Source organism: Choloepus didactylus, chromosome 4 (genome assembly GCF_015220235.1).
Source record: "Choloepus didactylus isolate mChoDid1 chromosome 4, mChoDid1.pri, whole genome shotgun sequence".
Taxonomy (NCBI): domain Eukaryota; kingdom Metazoa; phylum Chordata; class Mammalia; order Pilosa; family Megalonychidae; genus Choloepus; species Choloepus didactylus.
The window spans coordinates 169,486,004-169,509,008 of NC_051310.1; the positions used below are offsets into that span (position 1 = coordinate 169,486,004).

The 23,005-nt window shown below is 47.2% G+C and overlaps 1 long non-coding RNA gene, 5 other non-coding genes and 1 pseudogene across 6 annotated transcripts; 3 read left to right on the plus strand and 4 right to left on the minus strand.

Annotated features, from left to right (window-relative positions):
* Window positions 1-1,686: 1,686 nt before the first annotated feature.
* LOC119533749 lies at window positions 1,687-1,859 on the minus strand (annotated as a pseudogene).
* A 997-nt stretch (window positions 1,860-2,856) lies between these two features.
* On the minus strand, window positions 2,857-3,019 carry LOC119533665. Its single transcript, XR_005216785.1, has one exon. It is a non-coding gene; the product is annotated as a U1 spliceosomal RNA (small nuclear RNA).
* A 4,704-nt stretch (window positions 3,020-7,723) lies between these two features.
* On the plus strand, window positions 7,724-7,887 carry LOC119533631. The gene has a single exon (XR_005216752.1). It is a non-coding gene; the product is annotated as a U1 spliceosomal RNA (small nuclear RNA).
* A 998-nt stretch (window positions 7,888-8,885) lies between these two features.
* On the plus strand, window positions 8,886-9,055 carry LOC119533744. The gene has a single exon (XR_005216853.1). It is a non-coding gene; the product is annotated as a U1 spliceosomal RNA (small nuclear RNA).
* A 3,897-nt stretch (window positions 9,056-12,952) lies between these two features.
* On the plus strand, window positions 12,953-13,116 carry LOC119533598. Its single transcript, XR_005216721.1, has one exon. It is a non-coding gene; the product is annotated as a U1 spliceosomal RNA (small nuclear RNA).
* Window positions 13,117-14,888: 1,772 nt separating this feature from the next.
* On the minus strand, window positions 14,889-21,690 carry LOC119532398. Its single transcript, XR_005216531.1, has 3 exons — window positions 21,554-21,690; window positions 17,011-17,131; window positions 14,889-15,449 (listed from the first exon to the last, which is right to left on the minus strand). It is a non-coding gene; the product is annotated as an uncharacterized LOC119532398 (long non-coding RNA).
* Window positions 21,172-21,335, minus strand: LOC119533620. The gene has a single exon (XR_005216742.1). It is a non-coding gene; the product is annotated as a U1 spliceosomal RNA (small nuclear RNA).
* Window positions 21,691-23,005: the final 1,315 nt, after the last annotated feature.

Below are 23,005 nucleotides of genomic sequence, written 5' to 3' on the forward strand. Positions count from 1 at the left end.
GGTGCGTCACATCTCCATGGAAATGCTCAATCAAAAGGTTCCACCCTAAGACTGGCTTAGAAGATCATGGCTCTTCTGGAGTCCATAATAGTTTCAAACTGGCACAGGTGGTAAGGGTGAAAGCAGGGAGCCCAATCTTAGTTTCCTAGGATTGCCACAACAAAATACCACAAACTTGGTGGCTTAAACAACAGAAATGCAGTATTTCTTAGTTCTGGAAGCTAGAAGTCTGAAATCAAGGTGTTGACGGGGCCATGCTCTCTCTGCAATCTGTATGGGAGAATCCTTTCTTGCCTCTTCCTAGCTTCTTGTGGTTTTACCGGCAACCCTTGGCGTTCCTTGGCTTGCACCTGCAGTGCTTCAATCTCTGCCTCCCTTGTCACATGGAGTTCTCCCGCCGTGCCTTCTCTTTTCCCCTTACAAGGGACACCATTCATGCTGGAATAGGGTGGGCCCCTCATGTAACCTGTTTCATCCATAATGACCCTCTTTGCAAATAAGGTCATAGTCACAGGTACTGGGAGTTAAGTTAGGGCTTCAACATATCCTTCGGCAAGATGGTGGTGGCTTGAGCCAGAGTGAAGCAAGGGAAGGGTTGAGATTCTGGACTTACCTGTAACAATGCCCCATCCATTGATCCCTTGCTGGATAAATAGAAGCGGCCGGCGTGTGAGAAAAGGACTTGTACTTCCCGATGTCTGTAAAATGATCACGTTCTCCCAAAGAAAGAGAGAAGGGGCTTGAATGAGGCTGGGTTGGAGGCTGACGGTGTGGACTAGTGGATCCTCCCCCTGGGCTCAGGGGCTGTTTTGGTAGCTCTCAAAATTTTTTAGCCCCTAGCGCAAGCAAATGGCGATATGAGAAATTACTAATGAAGACGAATGGAGAGCGTTTCCAATTCTGTGATTTCTCAGCAGGAAGGTCACAGTAGTAACCTTTTGTGGGCTCAGAGCGAGAACCTGGGAACGGGCTGGGAAACATTTCTTTTGGATGGACATCTGGTAAGCCTGAAATCAATTTAGTAAGTTAATTCAACAAATACATTAAGAGCCTAGCATTGTTCTAGCCAACTGTGGATGGGAGCAGTCAACGAGAGACAAGAATCTCGTGGATTTGGGGCGTGTGAAATTCATTCAGGAAGTGAAAATGTATTATAGTATGTTAGATCAGCACTTCTCAAGTGTTAATGTGCATAGAATCGATTTGGGATCCTGCTAAAATGCAAATTCAAGTTCGGTAGGTCTTGCAAAGGTGGGGTCCAAGATTGTGCATTCCTAACAAGCTCCCAGGTGCTGCTGAAGAACACTTGGAGCAGCAAAAGTGTTCAGTAGTCACCAGTATTATGGAAATAGGGAAGAAAGAAAAAAAGAGAAGGAAAAAAAAGGACAGCGCGGATAAGAAGGATGTGCAATGAGAAAGCCGGCTTCTTGAGTCTCTTGAGTCGGGGAGTTAACAGTACAGGCCGAGTTTCTCGGAAAAGACACTCCCAAGACCCTGTTCGTAGCCCAACGTCACAACCGAAAAAAAAAAAAAGCCTCTTAAAAAAAAGCGTTAACGCCTACCTATCGTGCCACACATACAAGACGCATGGGAACGCAACGATATGCAGAGACGTTCGGGGACTTCTCTAGGCTTTCCGAGCAACTAACTCAACTACCTGCTTTTACCCACCACAAAAACCAAGACAGAACGCGAACGCGAACGCACACACCCCCCCCCCCCGCCCCCACAAACTATGCAGTCGAATTTCTCACATTTGGGGAAATCGCAAGGATCAGCACATCCGAAATGCGACGGCTAAACCTCGCCCTGAGAAAACCACCTTCGTGATTATGATGTCTCCACGGCCCGATAAATACCAACTGCTCGCCCCGCCTCGCCCCCTGCCCTCGCCGCCGCCGCGCTCTTCACAGACGGTCACTTCCCACGCGCGCCCTCCGCACCCGCACTTCCCGAACCCCCTTTTCTCCGACCTCAGAAGTCGGAAACGCCACCTCGGGAATTAATTTGGATATTAACAAGCTCGCGAGACGTGGGAGCCCGGGCTGCGAGGGACCAGCGGCCTCTGCGCGCCCTGCTCATCTACATACGCCACGCCCTTTTCGCGACGTCCCCAGCGGGGGCCCGTCTATGTTTCCACGGGGACGTCGGACCTTTACCAAGGCCGGTGAGACCTGCTCTGACTTTTCTAATTGAAATGAACGTTATTTTGTAGCGTGTCGTTTCAAGTTAGATTGAGTGGCTGCACAGGAAACGAGACTATGTAGTAAGTTAGATCAGTGCTTTCTCAAACTTTAGCCAATTGGGGGTCCTAGTTAAAATGCAGACTCTGATTGAGTAGTTTGCCAAAGGGGGGCCTAAGAATCTCTGCATTCCTAACGAGTTCCCAAGTGCTGGATAATGAATGCTGAAATGGCTGGTCAGGGTCCACAGTTCCGGCACCAAGGTGTTTCGATCGTGACAAGCACCATGAGAAAAAAAATAAGTAGAAAAGAGCGGGGATAGAGGTAGGGTGCCCCTTGAGAAGGCCGGATGGTAGCATAACATGGACAAAGTTTCTTAAAGAGGCCTCACAACCAAAGCAGAAAGCCGCTTTAAAAAGACAGTAAACGCCAGGAAGCAGGACGCACAAAGAACACACGATATGGGACCTACAACCAATCTTCCCACCACGTTCGTCATAACTGGGTGACCAGAAAGAAGCCTAACCGGGGAGAAAGACATCGATCGCGACAAACAAGCGCTCACACACCCCAGGCTTATCCAGGCCACCACCGCATGCGGTGAACGATGCGCTCGCATAGAAAGAAACACAATATCCGTTTCAAAACTGACGTTATGCACACCAAAAAATACCAGGGGAGAGCGCGAACGCAGTCCCCCACTACCACAAATTATGCAGTCGAGTTTCCCACATTTGGGGAAATCGCAGGGGTCAACCCATCCGGAGTGCAATGGATAAGCCTCGCCCTGGAAAACCACCTACGTGATCATGGTATCTCCCCTGCCAGGTAAGTATGAACTGGCTGCCTCGACCCGCTCCACGCCCTCGCGCCCGCCACACTCTACAACGACAGTCACTTCGCACGCGCGCCCTCCGCACCCTCACCTTCCGTGTCCCCGTTTCCCCCACCTCAGAAGTCAGAACTGCCACCTCGGGAACATTTGGATGTTGAACAGCACGACGTGGGAGCCCAGCCTGAGCGGGGCCAGCAGCCTCTGCGCGCCCTCCTCATCTACATATGCCACTTCCCTGCCGTGACGTTCCCAGCGCGCCCGTCTTTCTCCCACCCCGACCTACCAAGGTCCGCGAGAGACCCGCCGGGAAACCGTCGTGTCTTTATTCCAGCGGAAAGTCTTCAGCCCGTTTTGTTCTGGTCAGCCCAAACGCATCCGCACGAACAGAGTGCCAATTAAACGTTAAATACTGCTATCAGAGTTTCCTCACTAACTTAACGTGGAATTTTTTTAGCCCTCATTCGTGAGTCTTCCTGAATGAGAATGCTGTAAACTCAGACTACGTAGTAACCTAATCGCGTAACAGTGAAGGAAAACCTGAAGAATAGCAGGGCAAAGTGCCCCTATACTGGGTAAACGCGTGGCGGGGGGTGGGGGTGGGGGTTGAAGAATCTCCGAAAATCAAATGAACAGAAACGGAAGGTGCCACATTTCTGTCCTGGGGGGCGGGGAGGGGGGAGGTTACCGGGACTTGCCTGTTCCTCTACCATAGAAGAGCATTCGTTCTCCAGGCTGAGAAGAGGTTAAAGGTGGTCACGCGTGCTTCCTCCCCCAATATAAAGATGATCAAACTACTGTGTGTTCCTGGTCGTCGGTGCTGTGGAGCAAAACGAGGCAGGAGAGAGAGCTAAGGGTGGTAAGACCGAAGAAATTTTGCTGAAACGTCCTGTGGCAACTCCTGGCCTGAGCAAAACAGGCCTGCAGATCTTTGGTGCACAGCAGTCTGCATGACCTAGGCAGCTAAATGTTTATTGCCTTTCTAAGCCAGTAAAGAAAAAAAAGGGTAAATTGACCTTAAAATGTAACTTTATGCAAGCAGGCAGGAAGTGAGAGGCGCTTAGTCTCACAAAAAGAGCAAAATGTAACTGTTCAAGGGTTATTCTAGTCCTTCCTGCACCACCCCCCAGGTCAAAATGACCTACTCCTGCATCTATGCTCCCCCCACCCTCAGGAAGGCCTTGTCTTAAACCCTTATAAAAGGCTTTCTGCCCCTTTCGCATCATTCGGTCGTCTTCCCTGTGAATGCAATGCCTGCCCGGCCTGAGAGAGCCGTCATGATCTCTCCATGACTTCTCACCCTGTAAGTAAGGCCTGAATAAAAGCTCGTGTATCAGAAAATGCTTGTTGTCTCCTTTAGCCTCTGGACTGGCATGGCCCTCTTGGGCTGCGACATATCCTTTTTGATCGCTAGTTGTTTCAGGAAGAATTTCCTTTATCGCTGTGTATTTCCTAGGAACAAAGGATTCTCTTGCATAACCCAGTTCAGTTATCAAAATCAAGAAATTGGAAATGTACATGGCATAAGCTCTTTAAGCGTATTTATGCCTATTTTTTAGAAGTCTTTTTTGGTATGTCCCAGGTCTGGCCCTCCTCATTGATGGTTTCGAATGCCTTAATCCTCTCCTTTGCCTGGGCCATCGCTACCTCCTTCTTTGTTTCGTGACCATTTGTTGAAACCTGCACATTTTTACTTCTTTAAAGGTGTTATGGCTGGAATTTATGCTGAGGCGTCTGTTCTTTAGGCTTCTGTCCAACTAGTGTTATGATTTGTTCTTAATTTTTATTCTAGAAACATGTATATATTAATAAGGTGCATAATGTTCTCTCCTGTTCAATATTTTGAAGAGTTTGAGCATTAATTCTCCATGGAGTGTTTGGTAGAATTCGCCTATGAAATCATCTGGGCTTTCCTTTGGAGGTTTTTTGATTTATTCAATTTCTTTACTTGTAATCGGTCTGTTGTGCTCTTCTACTACTTGTAGAGTCAGTGTACGCTGTGAGTTTCTAGGAATTTGTGCATTTCATCTAGGTTGTGCAATTTGTTGGCATATAGTTGTTTATAGAATCCTTCTGTAATCCCTGTTTATTCTGTGCAGTCAGTAGTAATGTCCCTCCTATTTCTGATTTTACTTATTCACATTTTTTTTTTTTGTCTGTGTACTGATTTCTATATATTATGTCCCTCGGAAAAAGCCACGTTCTTTGATGCAATCTTGTGAGGGCAGACATATTAGTGGGGATTAATTTGGAACATTTGGATTACGTTATTTCCATGGAAATGCACCCCACCCAACTGTGGGTGATAACTCTGATTGGATAGTTTCCATGGAGGTGTGGCCCCACCCATTCAGTTTGGGCCTTGATTAGTTTACTAGGGTCCTGTTAAAGTTCAGACAGAAGGAGATTGATGCTGCAATTTATAGACAATTTGAAGACAGCCATTGAAAGCAGAGTTTTGCTGATGCTTTGGAGGTGCTAGCCCAGAGTTTGCCCCAAGAAGCTGACACACAGACATTTTGGAGAAAGCCATTTTGAAACATAACCTGAGAGCAGCTGTGAGTGACATTTGGGAGAGCAACTGAGAGACAATTTGGAGATGGCCATTGAAAGCAGGCTTATGCCAGCCCAGAGTTTGCTCCAGGAAGCTAAGAGATGAAAAAATGTCCCAAAAGCAACATTTCGAAGAATGCACAGGAACTGAGAGAGGAGCTGGAATATAACACGAGATAAGTAGATGCCAACCATGTGCCTTTCAAGCTAACAGGTTTTCCAGATGCTGTTGGCCTTCCTTTAGTGAAGGTATACTGTGTTGATGCCTTAATCTGGACATTTTCACGGCCTTCAGACTGTAGCTTTCTAACTAAATAAACCCCCTTTATGGAAGCCAATCCATGTCTGGTATTTTGCATTCTGGCAGCATTAGCAAACCAGAACATAAGCATTCAGAGCTTATGGACAGAAGCCTAAAGAACAGACGCCTCAGCATAAATTCCAGCCATAACACCTTTAAAGAAGTAAAAATGTGCAGGTTTCAACAAATGGTCACGAAACAAAGAAGGAGGTAGCGATGGCCCAGGCAAAGGAGAGGATTAAGGCATTCGAAACCATCAATGAGGAGGGCCAGACCTGGGACATACCAAAAAAGACTTCTAAAAAATAGGCATAAATACGCTTAAAGAGCTTATGCCATGTACATTTCCAATTTCTTGATTTTGATAACTGAACTGGGTTATGCAAGAGAATCCTTTGTTCCTAGGAAATACACAGCGATAAAGGAAATTCTTCCTGAAACAACTAGCGATCAAAAAGGATATGTCGCAGCCCAAGAGGGCCATGCCAGTCCAGAGGCTAAAGGAGACAACAAGCATTTTCTGATACACGAGCTTTTATTCAGGCCTTACTTACAGGGTGAGAAGTCATGGAGAGATCATGACGGCTCTCTCAGGCCGGGCAGGCATTGCATTCACAGGGAAGACGACCGAATGATGCGAAAGGGGCAGAAAGCCTTTTATAAGGGTTTAAGACAAGGCCTTCCTGAGGGTGGGGGGAGCATAGATGCAGGAGTAGGTCATTTTGACCTGGGGGGTGGTGCAGGAAGGACTAGAATAACCCTTGAACAGTTACATTTTGCTCTTTTTGTGAGACTAAGCGCCTCTCACTTCCTGCCTGCTTGCATAAAGTTACATTTTAAGGTCAATTTACCCTTTTTTTTCTTTACTGGCTTAGAAAGGCAATAAACATTTAGCTGCCTAGGTCATGCAGACTGCTGTGCACCAAAGATCTGCAGGCCTGTTTTGCTCAGGCCAGGAGTTGCCACAGGACGTTTCAGCAAAATTTCTTCGGTCTTACCACCCTTAGCTCTCTCTCCTGCCTCGTTTTGCTCCACAGCACCGACGACCAGGAACACACAGTAGTTTGATCATCTTTATATTGGGGGAGGAAGCACGCGTGACCACCTTTAACCTCTTCTCAGCCTGGAGAACGAATGCTCTTCTATGGTAGAGGAACAGGCAAGTCCCGGTAACCTCCCCCCTCCCCGCCCCCCAGGACAGAAATGTGGCACCTTCCGTTTCTGTTCATTTGATTTTCGGAGATTCTTCAACCCCCACCCCCACCCCCCGCCACGCGTTTACCCAGTATAGGGGCACTTTGCCCTGCTATTCTTCAGGTTTTCCTTTCACTGTTACGCGATTAGGTTACTACGTAGTCTGAGTTTACAGCATTCTCATTCAGGAAGACTCACGAATGAGGGCTAAAAAAATTCCACGTTAAGTTAGTGAGGAAACTCTGATAGCAGTATTTAACGTTTAATTGGCACTCTGTTCGTGCGGATGCGTTTGGGCTGACCAGAACAAAACGGGCTGAAGACTTTCCGCTGGAATAAAGACACGACGGTTTCCCGGCGGGTCTCTCGCGGACCTTGGTAGGTCGGGGTGGGAGAAAGACGGGCGCGCTGGGAACGTCACGGCAGGGAAGTGGCATATGTAGATGAGGAGGGCGCGCAGAGGCTGCTGGCCCCGCTCAGGCTGGGCTCCCACGTCGTGCTGTTCAACATCCAAATGTTCCCGAGGTGGCAGTTCTGACTTCTGAGGTGGGGGAAACGGGGACACGGAAGGTGAGGGTGCGGAGGGCGCGCGTGCGAAGTGACTGTCGTTGTAGAGTGTGGCGGGCGCGAGGGCGTGGAGCGGGTCGAGGCAGCCAGTTCATACTTACCTGGCAGGGGAGATACCATGATCACGTAGGTGGTTTTCCCAGGGCGAGGCTTATCCATTGCACTCCGGATGGGTTAACCCCTGCGATTTCCCCAAATGTGGGAAACTCGACTGCATAATTTGTGGTAGTGGGGGACTGCGTTCGCGCTCTCCCCTGGTATTTTTTGGTGTGCATAACGTCAGTTTTGAAACGGATATTGTGTTTCTTTCTATGCGAGCGCATCGTTCACCGCATGCGGTGGTGGCCTGGATAAGCCTGGGGTGTGTGAGCGCTTGTTTGTCGCGATCGATGTCTTTCTCCCCGGTTAGGCTTCTTTCTGGTCACCCAGTTATGACGAACGTGGTGGGAAGATTGGTTGTAGGTCCCATATCGTGTGTTCTTTGTGCGTCCTGCTTCCTGGCGTTTACTGTCTTTTTAAAGCGGCTTTCTGCTTTGGTTGTGAGGCCTCTTTAAGAAACTTTGTCCATGTTATGCTACCATCCGGCCTTCTCAAGGGGCACCCTACCTCTATCCCCGCTCTTTTCTACTTATTTTTTTTTCTCATGGTGCTTGTCACGATCGAAACACCTTGGTGCCGGAACTGTGGACCCTGACCAGCCATTTCAGCATTCATTATCCAGCACTTGGGAACTCGTTAGGAATGCAGAGATTCTTAGGCCCCCCTTTGGCAAACTACTCAATCAGAGTCTGCATTTTAACTAGGACCCCCAATTGGCTAAAGTTTGAGAAAGCACTGATCTAACTTACTACATAGTCTCGTTTCCTGTGCAGCCACTCAATCTAACTTGAAACGACACGCTACAAAATAACGTTCATTTCAATTAGAAAAGTCAGAGCAGGTCTCACCGGCCTTGGTAAAGGTCCGACGTCCCCGTGGAAACATAGACGGGCCCCCGCTGGGGACGTCGCGAAAAGGGCGTGGCGTATGTAGATGAGCAGGGCGCGCAGAGGCCGCTGGTCCCTCGCAGCCCGGGCTCCCACGTCTCGCGAGCTTGTTAATATCCAAATTAATTCCCGAGGTGGCGTTTCCGACTTCTGAGGTCGGAGAAAAGGGGGTTCGGGAAGTGCGGGTGCGGAGGGCGCGCGTGGGAAGTGACCGTCTGTGAAGAGCGCGGCGGCGGCGAGGGCAGGGGGCGAGGCGGGGCGAGCAGTTGGTATTTATCGGGCCGTGGAGACATCATAATCACGAAGGTGGTTTTCTCAGGGCGAGGTTTAGCCGTCGCACTTCGGATGTGCTGATCCTTGCGATTTCCCCAAATGTGAGAAATTCGACTGCATAGTTTGTGGGGGCGGGGGGGGGTGTGTGCGTTCGCGTTCGCGTTCTGTCTTGGTTTTTGTGGTGGGTAAAAGCAGGTAGTTGAGTTAGTTGCTCGGAAAGCCTAGAGAAGTCCCCGAACGTCTCTGCATATCGTTGCGTTCCCATGCGTCTTGTATGTGTGGCACGATAGGTAGGCGTTAACGCTTTTTTTTAAGAGGCTTTTTTTTTTTTCGGTTGTGACGTTGGGCTACGAACAGGGTCTTGGGAGTGTCTTTTTCCGAGAAACTCGGCCTGTACTGTTAACTCCCCGACTCAAGAGACTCAAGAAGCCGGCTTTCTCATTGCACATCCTTCTTATCCGCGCTGTCCTTTTTTTTCCTTCTCTTTTTTTCTTTCTTCCCTATTTCCATAATACTGGTGACTACTGAACACTTTTGCTGCTCCAAGTGTTCTTCAGCAGCACCTGGGAGCTTGTTAGGAATGCACAATCTTGGACCCCACCTTTGCAAGACCTACCGAACTTGAATTTGCATTTTAGCAGGATCCCAAATCGATTCTATGCACATTAACACTTGAGAAGTGCTGATCTAACATACTATAATACATTTTCACTTCCTGAATGAATTTCACACGCCCCAAATCCACGAGATTCTTGTCTCTCGTTGACTGCTCCCATCCACAGTTGGCTAGAACAATGCTAGGCTCTTAATGTATTTGTTGAATTAACTTACTAAATTGATTTCAGGCTTACCAGATGTCCATCCAAAAGAAATGTTTCCCAGCCCGTTCCCAGGTTCTCGCTCTGAGCCCACAAAAGGTTACTACTGTGACCTTCCTGCTGAGAAATCACAGAATTGGAAACGCTCTCCATTCGTCTTCATTAGTAATTTCTCATATCGCCATTTGCTTGCGCTAGGGGCTAAAAAATTTTGAGAGCTACCAAAACAGCCCCTGAGCCCAGGGGGAGGATCCACTAGTCCACACCGTCAGCCTCCAACCCAGCCTCATTCAAGCCCCTTCTCTCTTTCTTTGGGAGAACGTGATCATTTTACAGACATCGGGAAGTACAAGTCCTTTTCTCACACGCCGGCCGCTTCTATTTATCCAGCAAGGGATCAATGGATGGGGCATTGTTACAGGTAAGTCCAGAATCTCAACCCTTCCCTTGCTTCACTCTGGCTCAAGCCACCACCATCTTGCCGAAGGATATGTTGAAGCCCTAACTTAACTCCCAGTACCTGTGACTATGACCTTATTTGCAAAGAGGGTCATTATGGATGAAACAGGTTACATGAGGGGCCCACCCTATTCCAGCATGAATGGTGTCCCTTGTAAGGGGAAAAGAGAAGGCACGGCGGGAGAACTCCATGTGACAAGGGAGGCAGAGATTGAAGCACTGCAGGTGCAAGCCAAGGAACGCCAAGGGTTGCCGGTAAAACCACAAGAAGCTAGGAAGAGGCAAGAAAGGATTCTCCCATACAGATTGCAGAGAGAGCATGGCCCCGTCAACACCTTGATTTCAGACTTCTAGCTTCCAGAACTAAGAAATACTGCATTTCTGTTGTTTAAGCCACCAAGTTTGTGGTATTTTGTTGTGGCAATCCTAGGAAACTAAGATTGGGCTCCCTGCTTTCACCCTTACCACCTGTGCCAGTTTGAAACTATTATGGACTCCAGAAGAGCCATGATCTTCTAAGCCAGTCTTAGGGTGGAACCTTTTGATTGAGCATTTCCATGGAGATGTGACGCACCCAGCTGTGGGTGATAACTCTGAATTATTTCCATGGAGGTGTGGACCCTGCCCATTCAGGGTGGGTCTTGATTAGTTCACTGGAGTATTTAAGAGAGAAGCTAAGAGCTGACACAGACCCAGATGCTTGCTGACACTGAGAGATATTTGGATTGCGGACAGAAGGACGTTTGGAGATGCTAAGCTAAGAGACGAAGCCCAGAGTTTGCCCGGGAGAAGCTAAGAGAGGACAGCCCTCCCCCAATGCTTAGAGAGAAATGCATGCCCTCTGAGAAAGAAGCAAGGACACAGGGGAGCTGTGAGAGAGGAGCTAAGACATAAGGCCAGAGATATTTGGAGAAAGCCATTTTGAAACACAACCTGGGTGCCTTCCCAGCCGACAGAGGTCTTCCAGACCCCATCAGCCATTCTTCAGTGAATGGTATCCTCTTGTTGATGCCTTAGTACGGGATACTTTTATGGCCTTAGAACTGTAAATATTCAACCTAATAAATCCCCTTTATAAAAGTCAATCCATTTCTGGTATTTTGCAGAACGGCAGCATTAGCAAACCGGAACACCACCCTTGCAGCCAGTGATTTTTTTTCCCCCCTTCCCCAATACCAGTCGGATCATGCCACTGCTGCTCAAAACCTTCTGGTTCACTCAGATTAAAAGCCTTACAATGGTCTACGAGACCCTCAGGATCTCTCCCCCCCTCCCCCACCAATGGGAACACCTCTCTGACCTAATTTTGTACAGCTCTTCTCTCTTTAAATTAACTTCACTCCAGACACAGGGTCCCTTGCTGTTCTCCACAGTCCTACCTGGGTTTTGCTCCAGCTGATCTTTGTGCTTGGGATGCTCTTCCCCCAGATACCCTAACTGCCTCACCTTCAAGTCTTTGCTCACGTGACACCTTCAGAATAAGCCCTCTTCTGACCACGCTTGTTTAATACGGTAACCTGTCCCTTACCCAAACTCCTGATCCCCTTTCCCTCTTTCCCTTCTCATTTTCTTCTTCTTCTTCTTTTTTTTTTTTTTTCCCTCCCTTTCCGTAGCACTTAACACCTTCTAACAAACCTATTAATTTAACCACTTACCGTGTTCATTTGTCGGCTTTCTTCCGACACTCCCTCCCCTTTCCCCTAACTAGAATGTGAGCCCTTCGAGGGCGTTTTATGCACAGATGCCTGAACCCTGTCAGGCACAGGATCGGCGCTCACTCACTAAACGGTCGTGGGATGGACGAATTCTCAAAACGTCGTCAAGGTAGAGATCAGAAAATAAAAGAAGGGGCCAGGGTTCACCCGACGAGGTGCAGGGTTACCTGGTTTAATCACAAAATGTAGGCAGTTTCACAATCCAAGTGAAAAAGGACCAGAAGGCACTTGTAGGGCCTCTCTGTGTGCGCGCTGGGAGAGTACGAGGCCGATAAGGCCCGAGCTCCCGGGGGCGGGGGCGGGGCGGCGCGTGGCTGCGGTTGAGGCGGAGGGGTTCGCGCTCTGCCCTGCTTTTCTTTCTTCAAAGTTAGAACCCTGAGTTTTCGTTCTGGCGTTACTAGATTAGGTTCCTACATATTCTGGAACGGTTTATAGCCACTTTTACTCAGGAAGGTGCCACTCATGAACGTTACCTCGATTTTATATTACGGCGGTTTAGCACTTAGCGTCACCGGGGGGTGGGGGGTCAAAAAAAGAAAAAGGCCGTTCCTGAGTTTTCGATTACTTGAGGATGAGCTGGGGCCGGCGAGAAGGAAATGAACCGAGACCACGTTTTTGCTGAAATGAAGTTGAGATCGAACCTAGACGCAGACCTCAACACTCCCTCGGCCGACCCCTCAACTGGTGGGCGGCGGAGACCGCGCGATCTCCCGTCTTCTGCCGCTTCACCTACAGGTCTGGGGCACGTCGTCGCGCGCCGACCCGCGCCTGCCGAGGCTCCGAGGCTCCCGCAGGGGTCCCCAGTCTCGGTGGCAGAGAGACTGGCGCGCTGGGGACGTCACGGCAGGGGCGCGGCGTATGCAGAAGAGCAGGGCGCGCAGAGGCTGCTGGTCCCGCGCAGCCCGGGCTCCCACGGCTCGAGCTTTTGCAAAATCGAAAAGTCCCCGAAGTGGCGTTTCTGCTTTCTGAGGCGGGAGAAAGGGCGGTTCGGAAAGTGCGCGCGTGGGAAGTGACCGTCTGTGAAGAGCGCGGCGGCGGCGAGTGCACGGGGCGAGGCGGGGCGAGCAACTCATACTTACCTGGCAGGGGAGACACCATGATCACGAAGGTGGTTTTCCCAGGGCGAGGCTTATCCATTGCACTCCGGATGTGCTGACCCCTGCGATTTCCCCAAATGTGGGAAACTCGACTGCATAATTTGTGGTAGTGGGGGACTGCGTTCGCGCTCTCCCCTGGCTTTTCTGAGGTTAACATTAGAGCGGTTTTTGTGTTGGGGCGTTTTGTTGTTGTTGTGGTGGTTTCTGTTTGTTGTCTTCGCGGAGTTTTTCTTACTGGTGATTTCGTGGTTTGTGTTGGCTTTTGGAAGGTGGTTTGTCTCCGGATAAGTGATTTTTCCCGCCACTTCCGGACAGGAGGCTTCTCTTCATGTGGAAATTGCGGAACGTTTTATCTAAGCAGCGCCGAGGTGGACCAAACGTGCCGAGATTCTGATACACCTGCCGGCGGAACAAACACGGCGTGGACACTGATGCTGGGGCAGGCAGGTATGTATCTGCCTCTCAGTCTTGGAAGGAGCTGTCACGGGTGAGCCCCTCCCCAGAGGAGGTCCAGGCTCGGGTTGCTGCTAATCACTGCCCGGAGCTGGGCGGCCTGTTGGGAAGTCCCATTTTCCCAACAGGAGGCAGGTGCTGGGATCCTTGGCAACAGGGTCTTCGGGAAGGGCCCCCACGCCCCCAGCTCACCCGCACTCTTAAAAAAAAGTTTTCCTTGTTGCAAAAAGGGAGACATTTCATTACACCCCCCGCCTCCCCCCCCCCTCCCCCGGTTTTCTCAGGTAATTCCTTTAGAAAATTGCAGGACCTTTATGAAACTTGGAAGTGTAAGTTCTTTCCCTGCCCCCTTTTTATTTTTTTATTTTTATTTTTTATTTTATTTTATTTTTTTAATCATCATTTTATTGAGATATATTCACATACCACGCAGTCATACAAAACAAATTGTACTTTCGATTGTTTACAGTACCATTACATAGTTGTACATTCATCACCTAAATCAATCCCTGACACCTTCATTAGCACACACACAAAAATAACAAGAATAATAATTAGAGTGAAAAAGAGCAATTAACAGCTAAATTTAACCCTTGCTACTTTTACAACCCAGTAATGGTTTTTCTTAAGGCCTTGAGGGGCTTCTCTGAAGTTTAAACATCAAGTAAGTTTGTACCCCTATTCCCCTCGATCTGTGAGAGGTTAGCCTAGGTGTCTGGCTCCAAGTAGTAACCAGCTGCTTGTCAGAGAGCTATGAGAAGTTTTATTTTTCCTTTGGTAAAGGCGATTAACTACTATCCTCTAACTTGAGGGCAAGTTATTATTATTATTATTATTTTTTCCTTGTGAAATTGTATTTAATGGGTGGTTTCTGCCTGGCTAAATAAAAGAGTGAGTTTTCTTTTGTCTCTGCAGTCTCTCTCATGGATTGCCTGTAGGACTCATTGTGGTCTGGCCTAATGCCTTTTCAATAATAAAACTTTAATTCTTTGTGTCTTTGTAGAGAGAGTTCACTGGGGATTGGTCTACAGTTCCTGATTTGGAGTGGACCAGCTGAAAGTCTTTTGGCCACAAAACGGTAAGGTAAGAAACTCTCCTCCCTTTGGTAATACCAGCCAGATGAACCACCCTCTAAAAATATCAAGATTGTCTTATTGAGGCTGTAAAATCCCATCAGGACCGTCATTAGCTTTGAGGGTGGAAAAATGCAGAAAACCAGAAATGTTGACTTCAGGTCTTTCTCTTACATGGCTGATAGCTCTGTCACATATAGAATCCAGTCTGACAGTGGCCTGCCTGAGGCTTGTTCCTTAGATTCAGACAAAGTAAGGTAATTTCAGGGGTTCCTAGGAGGGCCTCATCCCAAACCTCTAGCCACGAACCTACAGAATAGATTCCGCCCAAGTTCAGTGGGCACTTAAGATGGACAAACAAAGCAGGCCACTCCATATAGCAAATAGCAGGAATAGTTTATCGAGGAACTTACAGACAGGAAGCTGGTCCTGTACCGCAGCAGAACATTCAAAGTAGCGCACCGCGCTGCCCGGCTGGTGACGGGGTTATATGGGGGGTAAAAACAAGGAAGGCACAGAGCCAGGTTGGGATGTCTCTTTGAAGTTGCTGATCTGTATCCGGTATGGTTCTAGTGTAGACAGCTATGGTGCTTAGGAATATGCTTTAAGATGCACCTACAGAGGAGGGGGGTTGCCTTATCTAGGAATTTATGGCTTCTCTGGTTTATGGCCTCACGCCAAGCAAATGAAATATAGGTATTTATGGGATGCATATCATTCCAAGAGAAAAGTTAAGGGTGATTTGGATAGTAAGAAGAAAAGACTGAGGAAAATGGAAGAGGCTAGGCAAGAATTAGAGACAATTTCTCTTTCACGGGACCGTCCTTCTCCTTTCTTTGTTGTTCCTGTCCCTTTGTGCCACCTGCATCATTTATTCCACCCTGCTTCAAGTCAGCTCCGGGCGGTGATCTTTTAGACGGGTGGTTCCCTTGTCAGTGGATTTCCCTGCGAAGGGAGACGAGAACACAACTTCTTTAGAAGGTAATGAATTATCTGCCCTGTTTGAGGACACCGGTTTGTGGGTCTCCGTCCCTGGCCCCGAGTCCACGTCACTTCCTGACTTAGCCCAGATTGCACCTCCAAGAGACCCTTATCATAACACGCAGCATGTAGTTAGGAAAGCAGAAATGATACAGAGACAGGATCAGGGAATAACTGAGAACTTGGATGAAAGCTTATCTCCTCTATGAAGGCACCAGGCACTTGGAAAAAGGCAAACAAAAGGGTCAAGCTAATACCAACGTGGGAAGAGAAACCAAAGTGCCATATGGTTCTACGTCTTTCTCTTCTCAACGGGAGGAACATCAGCCCTTCGTATTCGGTTGGTATGCCAGCTAAGCCGATGCTGTTGAGAAGCTACCTATAAATGCCCTGGGGCAAGCGAAACAAGCGTCCGTGTGCCCTTCTCACCAGTGGATATTACTCATTTAAAGGCTTCTTTCCTCTAAGCGGGTATCTGCAGCACCCTGCCTTGTGTTTGCACCTCCTGCTTCATGGAATTCTGCAACCAGCAAACTTCGCTTCTGGGATGGAGCAAGCACACGGAGGACCGGAAGATGACCCACCGCATCGCGGGGTTATCGGGGCGAGGGAAGCCGACCGTTGGCCACCCGCACAACTACGGGACAACTGAGAGCTGCAGAAACCCGTGCAGAGGTGTCGCTAAGGCCAACCTTTCCACTAAAGGTGGAAAGAAACTGCAGGGGTGTACCCAGAGAATGTGTGAGTCCACCATTGATTTCCATCAGTGGTTTGGTGAGGCTTTCTCAAAAGTCACTGGCACGGACCCCGGGGCAGACAGAAATTGCGCCAGTCTGGTTTTATCCACTTTTGTCTCAGCTCTCTTACCAACCATCCAAACTCAAGTTAGGGAAAAGGCGGCAGGATGGCAAGGGCTGTTGATTACACAAATCTTAAGCAGCAGGTACTCAGTTTGGGGACACTCTAGAGACAGACAAAGAAACAAAGAAATTAAAAACTGCTACGTTAGAACTGTTTTCTAAAAGGAGTCATTTTCTACCTGGACCCTATGAAGGGAGCAAAAGAAGATGGGAAAACAGTATGTCAATGCAAGAAGCAATCGGAAGAGGGATTGTTAGAAAGAGACTTTGGGGGATGCAGAAACTGCGAGAACAAGGGAGTCAGGAAAGCCTGGAAGGACAAAACTCGGCTAGGCAAGTGGTTCAAAGCTGACAGAGTGAGAGCATCTTATAGGCGGAAACTGGTGGGACAAATGTCGATAATTTTCCTCAGGCTAACCTAGCCTGGCCTTTTCTGATAGATATCGGTACTCCTCATTGCTGCAGTTTCTTCGGAAATCGCTCGCTTTCCGACGGGTGATCGATCAATACAGGTTGCTGGTGTTTTGGGTCAGACTTTTACTTGTTCCTTTTCCTGATAGTTCCCATACAGATAGGCCCTCTGGCTGAGGACCATGATTTCTTATTTTCTCCAGATTCCCCTATAAACCTACTGTACACATGTAGAACCAATAAAAATAGCTCACCTGAAGAATAACCTTTGGTCACATATAAAATAATATCCTTTGTTGAGAGTTCAAACAGCAGATTAAAACTGGTTGCAGAAGAATTAGAAACACGAGGGATCATTTAAAAAGGGCACTCACCCTGTAAAGAAATAAAGGAAGAAAGGTAAATTTAATAAAGACAGTCAACCACTATATAGATTTGTACAAGATCATGGAGATGTCAATAAATTCATTGTTCCATTAACCCTTGTAGTTCCTAACCCTGCAACCATTTGACTTTGGTACTGCTCCTTTGGACTCATTTGCACGTCCCACATGCATCAGAAGAGAGCACCGGCCCAGCATTTGTTGGTGCACCATCGGACTAGCTGGAATAAGCATTACCACCCAATCCTAATTTTGTGCTAAAATCATCACACTCTTGTGCGGCATCCTGACCAAATAGATGATTCTGAATGTAACGGTAACAGAAGACACCAGGCCTCGATTTGTCTTAACTAACACTCCTGTTCAAAATGCAGATTTGGTGTTTACTGATGGGACGTCACTCAGGATAAAAAAGGCCAACTTCGGGCTTCCTTCTGCTGTGGTGACTTCTCAGTGAAATTTGGAAGTTTGTGTTTTGTCTGTTGGCACAAGCAGCTGAGTTAAGTGCAATTTCTAGAACTGCAATTCTTGGTTCAGAACTTAAAGTAGTATATACACTGGTAATGAATATGTGTTTGTGTCTGTCATGCAACAGGGCAAATTTGCAAAAATGGGGGAATCTTCACTCGATGAGAACTAAAATATCTCCGGGAAACTTGACAGCTGATTTGTGAGAGGCTTTACCCCTGCGTACTCAGATTGTCAGTAGACCCTTGTAGAGTTCACGTAGGGCAAAACACCAAAATTTCCAGAGACAATGATTTTGCTGACAGGGCTGCAAAGCTGCTTTTAAAATATGACAGACTCCAAACTTTTAATACAGACTCCAGAAGCTCTGCTTTTTTTAAAAAACAACAACAACAACAAAAGGCACTTTTATTGACATGTATTCACACACCACACAGTCCATCCAAAGTATACAATTAACGGCTCGCAGTATCATTGCATAGTTGTGTATTCATCACCACAGTCAATCTTAGAACTTTTCAGTACTCAAAAATACATACATAAATAAATAAATAATAAAAAGGAAAACCCCAGACATCCCATACCCCTATTCTCTCTCCGCCCACCTGCCCCATTACTGACTCCCTAGTATTGGTGTGGTGCATTTGTTACTGTTGATGAAAGAATATTAAGATATTACTGTTAACTATAATCCATTTTGCAATAGGTACATTTCCCCCATATACCACTCTATTATTCACTCCTTCTAATAGTGTCATACATTTGTCCTAGTTCACGAAAGAACTTGTAAATATTTGTAGTGTTAATCACAGTCATTGTCCAACACAAGATTCGCTGTATTACACATTCCCACGTTTTAATCTTTAGCTTTCCTTCTGGTGACATACTTGACTCGACACTTCCCCTTTGAACCACATTCACACACAGTACAGCACTGTTAACTTACATTCACAATAACATGCTACCATCACCTCTATCCATTCCCAAACGTTTATGTTCACCCTATTTAAAAATACCGCACATATCAAGCAATTGCTCCCCATTCTCTAGCCACATTCTGTCTCCTGATAACCTGTATTCTAGGTTTTGTGTCTATGAGTTTACATATTATAATCAGCTCATATTAGTGAGCTCATACAATATTTGTCCTTTTGTGTCTGACTTATTTCACTCAACATAATGTCCTCAAGGGTCATCCATGTTATCGCGTGCTTGAGGACTTCATTCCTTCTTACTGCTGAATAATATTCCATCATAGGTGTATACCACACTTTAGTTATTCAGTTGATGGACACTTGAGTTGTTAGCATATTTTGGCAATCATGAATAATGCCACGGTGAACATCGCTGTGCAAGTGTCTCTCTGCGCCCCTGCTTTCAAAGGTTCTGGGTGTATGCTGAGTAATGGGATTGCCAGAACTCTGTTCTCTATACTTAGCTTTCTGAGGAGCAGGGTGGCTGCACCATTTTACATTCCCACCGGCAGTGAACAGATGTTTCTGTTTCTTCACATCGTCTCCAACACTTGTAGTTTCCTGTTTATTTAATAGCGAAGTCCTACTTTTAATACGAGAACTTTTCGTTCATTTTCAAAAATGTGCTTCCCAAAAGGAAATGGACAAAAGATTGAGAAAGTGGCAGAAAGAATTAGATTGGGTTGGGTTATAGGAATTACCTAACAAAATAATTCTTACATCACAGTCCCTATTTTCTGGGTGTTCCGCTGTGCTAAAGCTGACAGAATGCAAAAATACGTGAAATGGATTGGCTTTTACAATGGGAGTTTATTAATTTGCAAATTTACAGTTCTAAGGCCCAAAAAAGGGTCAAACTAAGGGGATACCTTCACTGAGGATAGGCCGATGCTGTCAGTTGGGAAGGCACGTGGCTGGCATCTGCTGGTCCCTTGCCCCCAGGTTGCATTGCTTTCCACTGCTGATTCCACTGGCTTTCTCATTAAGCGTCTGTGGGTGCTGACTTAGCTTCTCCAGGCAAACTCTGGGTGTCATCTCTTAGCTTAGCTTCTCCAGACATCTTGGTCTGTGTCGGCTCTCTTAAGGACTCCAGTGAACTAATTAAGACCCACCTCGAATGCGCAGGGTCACATCTCCATGGAAGCGATCTAATCAAAAGGTCCACCCACAACTGGGTGAGTCACATCTTCGTGGAAACAGCCTAATCAAAAGATCCCACCCACAGCAGATCTGCCTCTACAAGCCTGGAATGAATAACATTGTCTTCTATGGAGTACATAACAGATTCAAGCCAGCACACTTGGTTAGTACTGATGTGTCACTAACAAAATCATCTTAGTACAAGAGGGATTTTTAAAAGTACTACACCTACTAAATGATGAAATTATTCAAAACACATTAAAGAGATGTGCGGTTTCTCAGCAGAATTCTTTGAAGACCACTCCTGAGTTTAATGCAGGCAGTTTTCCCAGCCAACTTCACCACAAACCTGGCGGCAGTTGGATTTCATACAAGTAATGCCTGCGAAAAGTAAGAGATTTTATATCTTTATGGAGTACGTAATGTGTCAGGCCTGAATCCTTTCCATCTTCAAAAGTCAACACAGTTGAAAAGGTTCTCTTGGCAAACATAATTCCCATTTTGGGGCTATCAGAGCAGACTGCATCAGACAGTGGAAGAAATTCTATTTCCACTGTCGTCCAGGCATTGCGTAAATGTTTGCAGATTCCTGTAGATTCCTGTAAACTATCATGCATGCTATCATCCTCGGTCCTCTGGACAAGCAGAGCAGATATATCCAAGTCTGAAAAACTCATTGGCTAAGATTCAACAATGCAGTGGGCTAAAATGGCCTAGAGCTTTACTTCTAGCCTTGTTAGAAATTAGAGCAACCGCTGCAAGCAGGCTCTCCCTTTGAATTTGTGTTTGACAGGCCTATGAATTTGGGTCTGAGACCATGACCTGTGCCTAACTTAACAGAATCCTCTCATAATCAATCCTGTTCAGTACTTAAAAGGGCTTCTCTCTTCCTAAGAAATCCTGAGACATAAAATCATAAGGATTTGGGAGGAGATCTGCCAGAAGCCTGTCACTTTCATGTACACAAAAGTGTTCCAGACTTTTAAAAGAAACTCTCATAAAAAAAACCCTTTTAAAGAAAAGAGGAAGGAATCTTCTATCATACAATCAAGAGAACTTTAGGAGTCCTCCTTTCATCGTAACTCTGATACGGCTTGGCATCCAGGAAAACAAACCTGCCAAGATAGTTATAAAGGAAATTCCATCGCAAGAAGCTCTCCTTGACACAGAGCAGGTGAAAAATCCTCGACCCCGACACAGGAAATCTTGACCAAGCCGAAGACAGAACGACTCGATTTGGGTGTTTAGACGGAACCACTTAAAAACATCTGAAACTACTGCCAAGTGCGAAGGAAACCACTCCAGAATTACCACAACGAGACGACAGAAGGACTCGATTTGGGTGTTTAGACGGAACCACTTAAAAACATCTGAAACTACTGCCAAGTGCGAAGGAAACCACTCCAGAATTACCACAACGAGAGAAGGCCTTACTTTCGAGACGGAGAATCAGGGGAGAGCGCGAACGCAGTACCCCACTACCACAAATTATGCAGTCGAGTTTCCCACATTTGGGGAAATCGCAGGGGTCAGCACATCCGGAGTGCAATGGATAAGCCTCGCCCTGGGAAAACCACCTTCGTGATCATGGTGTCTCCCCTGCCAGGTAAGTATGAGTTGCTCGCCCCGCCTCGCCCCGTGCACTCGCCGCCGCCGCGCTCTTCACAGACGGTCACTTCCCACGCGCGCCCTCCGCACCCGCACTTCCCGAACCCCCTTTTCTCCGACCTCAGAAGTCGGAAACGCCACCTCGGGAATATTCGGATATTACAAGCTCGCGAGACGTGGGAGCCCGGGCTGCGAGGGACCAGCGGCCTCTGCGCTCTGCTCACCTACATACGCCACGCCCCTGTCGCGATGTCCCCAGCGCTCCGGTCCTTCTCCCAACCGGACGCGGGAGCCCTGTGCGTCTCTCGCAGGCGGCGCGGGAGCCTGGGGGACTTGCCGCGAACCGGTAGGGGAGGCGGGAGAAGACAGGATCTCGCGACAGCCGCCGCCCACCGCTTGAGGGGACCGCCGAGGGGGCGATGAGGGCCGGGCTCCGGTTTGGTTTCACCTGTATTTCAGCAGAAACGTGGTCTCGGTCCGTTTCCTTCTCGCCGGCCCCAGCTCATCCTCAAGTCACCGAAAACTCAGGAAAGGCCTTTCGCGCCCCCCACTCCCCACCCGCAGTTATGTTAAGTGGTAAACCGCTTTCATGTAAAATCGAGGTAAGGGTTTATGAGAAAATAGAAATCTTACCTGCAAATATTAGTGGAGAAAAGAAAAAAAAATTGTCCTCCCTGATTCAAATCTGGAGGATGCAGTAGAACTTGCATTAACTCCTTCATCTGCCCCACCTCCACCGAGGGGCCAATAGATCAGGAAAGGAGGAAGCTTCCCTACCTCTTCTCCTCCTCTGTATCCTCGCTTTACCGGAGGTAAGAGAGCTTGAGATAGAAATGGTCTCCCCCTTCCGTAGCCTCCAGGTACTCAGTTTGGCTAGAGCAGCTCTCTAAAACCAGCAGCAGAGCCACCAGCAAAACTTCTACACATCTGGCACGTGCCTAGAGGACTAGATGAACAGGGAGGCCCCATTCTCCACATCAGATTTATATAACTGGAAAAATAATACCCACTCTACAGAGAAGGCCCTAAGAAAATAGAAAGCTTAGTTACTTCAATATTAGCAACGTGTAACACAAATTGGGGTGATAATCACATCAGGAGAGAATGAAAATGTAGGGTTCAAATTCGTGAGTTTTATATTTCTGTTTCTGTTTTTTTGCATGTGTCTAACTTTCTTTTTGTGTCTTCCTGTTTGTTCAATGTATATTTTCCCACCTCTGGATGATAATACCAAATTAGCAAACAAAAAATTCTTAAAAGAGTTCTATTCGAATTGCTTAGAGATAAATAAGCATGTGTGTGTGTGCACGTGCACTTCTAGGCATCAGGGTTCAGACTGTAATTATTGTAAACACACTTGGACATTGGAAAGAAACCACCCGCTGGAATTTCCTGAATGCAGCAGAGGGCTTGCCTCGGGAAATGGAAAAAACTTTTCCAATTGTCCGGGTCATATCTTTAGGTGAAATAGTTCTAATGATGGGAAACAACCAAAAGCAGGGCATAGGAACTCTCACTAATACTAAGGCCACCTTACAGGTCTTACGTCCCATCACCCTCATTGTGCTCGTTTGGATCTAAGATGTCCCCCACAACAGCCATGTTCTTTATTTTTTATTTTTATTTTTTATTGAGATTGTTCACATTCCATACAATTATCCAAAGATCCAAACGGT